Source organism: Pseudonaja textilis, chromosome Z, assembly GCF_049901715.1.
Source record: "Pseudonaja textilis isolate UNSWEBS1 chromosome Z, rPseTex1.2, whole genome shotgun sequence".
In the NCBI taxonomy this organism is placed as follows: Eukaryota; Metazoa; Chordata; class Lepidosauria; order Squamata; family Elapidae; genus Pseudonaja; species Pseudonaja textilis.
In genome coordinates this window covers 115,303,097-115,307,153 of record NC_142008.1, presented here as the reverse complement: position 1 = coordinate 115,307,153, position 4,057 = coordinate 115,303,097, and positions in this window count along the sequence as shown.

Sequence of the window (4,057 nt, the reverse complement as noted above, 5' to 3'; positions counted from 1 at the left end):
CAACATAAGGAAAGGAAAGTGAAAAGAAAAAAAAAACTTTCCCTTTTCACTTTCATTCGCTGCTTCAGTCTTCTTTGGGAGCGATGTATCTTTTATAAAATTTAAATTCCAGGATACCTTAGTTGTTGCTTCTTATCCCAGTCAGCCAAAACTTTCACTTCTTAACTTCCTCCTGCACTTTCTTTTCTGGATGAGTGCTTCTTTGAGGCGGCCATTTCTGACTGCCGCTCTTACCGCCTTTGGGATAATAGATAATAGTTGCCTTTTTTGAAGTTATAATTGGGGATTACGTCATTGTGGTGGTTTTTGTGTGGGTGTATGTTGAGACAAAAATCAATCATGCTGTGGTCACTGTTGGAAAAGGGTTCTTTAGTTTGTATTCCATAAATTAAATCCAAACTATTGCAGAAGATGAGATTGAGGCAGTTGTTAAGTCTTGTATTGTTAGTTACTAGTTGTTCCAGTCCTAGGCTTGTTACAGCATTGTAGAAGGTTGCATGTATATGTTCAGTATTACATTCGTTTAGGATCCAGTTAATATGAGGTAGATTGAAGTCACCAAGAAAGATAAAAGCATGTCAGTAGGATGATGCCCATATTAGTAGTGAATTTAGCTTGTTTAAATGTTCGATGTCATAATCAGGGGCTCTGTTAACATAGTAAGAATCGAAATGTGATATTTAAGGACAGTTCACAGATGATGGTCTTAGGAAGAGTAAGTTCCTGGGTAACTTGGATGTATTTTTAGATGTAAAGACTTTTTATAGAAGATAGCAACACCACCTCCTCTATGGATTTCATGATCTGATCGGTAAACATGATCGTCTCTTACTGTGGTAAGGGAGTCAGGGAGTGATGCATTGAGCCATGTTTCAGAGACAAATATGATCTCAAATTTAGCCATATTTAGTAAGAGGAGGAATTCAGGTATTTTATTCACAAGGCTTCTTGCATTGAGTAGCTTGCATTTAAGGTCAGCTGTAGTTGTAATTGTGATAGATATGAGCATGGTAGTCAATATACAGGTCCTTCTCTCTATTGTCTAGACATTTTTTGACTTCTGTGCAGAGTACACGGGAGCAGGCACATTGTTATACAGTTAAGTCAGGGTGAGAACAAAGGTTTTTATGGTTTGTGTTGCTTTTGGTAAGTCAGTTTATAGTATAGATGAATTTATGTTTGCCTAATTCATTTTTGCAAAGGACCCTGCAGAACCATGGGGCCATCGAGTCGTTTCTGTTTTTGATCTCTGGGTCAATGTGGGAAATGTCAAGTATTTCATTAGGGGAAATGGTTGATGCTTGATAGTCTCTGATGATGTTGTGGACAATTGTGATGTTATCATTGTCATTGATGTCCTCTAGACCAAATAAGATGGTGTTTGAATGCTTCCATTCGCACTCGACAGCTTCTCTGATAAGGATTGGGATATCATTATTAGTTGGATTTATGTTTTTTTTGTGGATTGTGTTGTGGTTGTTGGGTAGAAATGTAGTTTGTAACTATTGGATGTTCAGGTTTTTGTGTTGTATCATTTTTTTTCAAGGTTATTTAATCTTTCTTTTAAAGAGTCCAGGGATGCTACTATGGTGTCAAGGGATGTTATTCGTGTTTCTAAGGTATCAATTCTTTCAGATTGGGCTATATATCTGTTCAGTTTGGGTCTGCATTGTTGGCAGAGATATGGAAACGTACTGTTGGATGATTCTAGGAATTGAATTATTTGCTTGGTTAATCCCGAGCAGCTATGATGAGTGTTATTTTTACACAGAGAACATCTGATGGAATTTTTATTTTCCTTTAGAGTTTCATGGCATATAGGGCATGTGTAGGAGTCTTGTGGTTCATTGGTGGGGATTTCTTTCTCTTTAGGTTATGGTTTAGCATTGGATTTTTGTCTTGGCATGCTAGGTTAGTTGTGATAGTACGTTAATTAGATTGCTTAATGAAACAATTTTGGGTAATTAATATAGTCAATATCACAGCAATTAATCAATTACAATAAACTCACTAGTCAAATTATTTTGCTAAGCAACAATCAATTAATTACACTAATCAATTAATTACACCAATCACTAATCACACTGTTCAATTAAATTCACCAAATCACTAATTTTACTAGTCAATTAAATTACATGAATCCTGATCTTTTAAAACTAATCAGTAATCACATTATTTGCACTAAACACTCCAATCATACTAATCAATTAAAACAATAAATCAATTAAACCATTGATAAATTAATTATTTTACAGAAATTGATTATCTAATCACTGATATATGTAATGATGTAAAAAAGTTATAAGTTTTAAGGTAGTGAATTAATCAGTTTGATTAAAGTAATAAGGTACTATTGAGAGTCAGCAAGTAAAGGATTAATTGTTTTACTAGCAGATGCTTTTTGATCCACTGGGTGGGAGGGATTTGTTGCTCTGATGGCTGCTAGTTTGTAACAGTCTGTAATTGGAAATCCAAAAGCACACTGAATTATTGAAACAGAGCAAAACATGCTGAATTAAAACACTTTTACTACAGTCAAAATGTCTCTGAATAAGATTATTTTCTAATAGTTTTATAGAAATTGATTATCTAATCATTGCTATAGGTAATGAAGTAGAATTAAAAAATGCTTTTTTAAAAATCGCTGGTTGAATGTTGATATTCCTTCTTTAGGGGGGAAACACAGCCCATTTCTATGGAGATGGCTGATTTAAAATGTTCCTCTCAAAGAAAAGATTAATGACTTTGGAGGTAGTAGGCAGTCTGTTTCAATGGAGACTTATTGGTTACTTCCTGTCAGAGGAAACCAACTATTCTTCTGTCTTTGAGGTCTGGGGAAAGATTGGATATTCTCGAAGCAGACTTTGATTCAGCAGAGACAGAAAGTACAATTGACAGGGAGGCAACAGGAAACTTCTTGTTTTTTCCCTTGAAGAATGGGATTACTGACCTCCTCCCAGTCAATTCAAATACACTTTCATAGTCTGTTGCTTAGAAGAGAAAAAGGCACATAGATAGTTCAGATATAACAATATTTCTTTACTTTTGGGAGTTCAAATTTACTGTCCTTTAACTGAAGGAGTCTAGATTAGCAATATTCCTTTTACTTTTCCCTTTTTTTGATGGACATGGTGAAGAAGGAAGGAGGGGGCCCCGGGGGGGAGCAGTCACACCTAGGCTGCAAATGACTGAAGACCGATCCACACCTCCCAGTGCTCCAAATCCCACAGGGATGGGATGAATCTCACCATCTCACTGCCTTGCAAGGATGATCATCAAGCCCTCAATGCTGGCGAGCCCCACCATCTTACCATCCAGCAAGGATGGAAGGGATCGCAGATCACCAAGTGCTTTTGAATTGAGCACTTTCTGAGGAATGGAGCTCTTTTCTGGCTTGCTGGCCAGGGATGGGAGGGATTGCAGATTGCCAAGTGTTTTTGAATTGAGCACTTTCTGAGGAATGGAGCTCTTTTCTGGCTTGCTGGCCAGTGTCAGGTGTCAGGCTTTCCACCTCACTGTCTGGACCCACTGGGGTTAGTGGGCTTGTCACCTGGTGCTGCCCATGCCTGCTGGAACTTCTTCCACTGCTGCTACTACCAGCTCCATGTTGGACTTCTTTTGATGTTGATATAAAAGACCTTACTATACCAAAATATAATGGCAATATAAATTCTAAAAATGGAAAACCAAACAATTTTTTTTGGAAACACCTGTTGAAATTCAAAATGTACTGTATGTTATAAAAATACTGGATGGATAAAATTATATGAAGACAAATTTAATAAAAATCAAATGGAAAGCTTAATAATAACTATAAAATGGTTAAAAATGAGTGAAAAGGATTAAAAGTGGACATATCCCACAAATTATTAATTGCATGGCTTATGGGTCAAATATTTGAATAGCCAACCTCTGACTAGCTTACATCTTGTTGGAGTTGAATGGCTTAATGAAGTATTATATGAAGGAGATATCAACAACAGGTTAATAACTGCCAAAAGGTATTATTTATATTGTTTAGAAGAAAATAACATTGTTCCAATGAAAAAGAAATAAA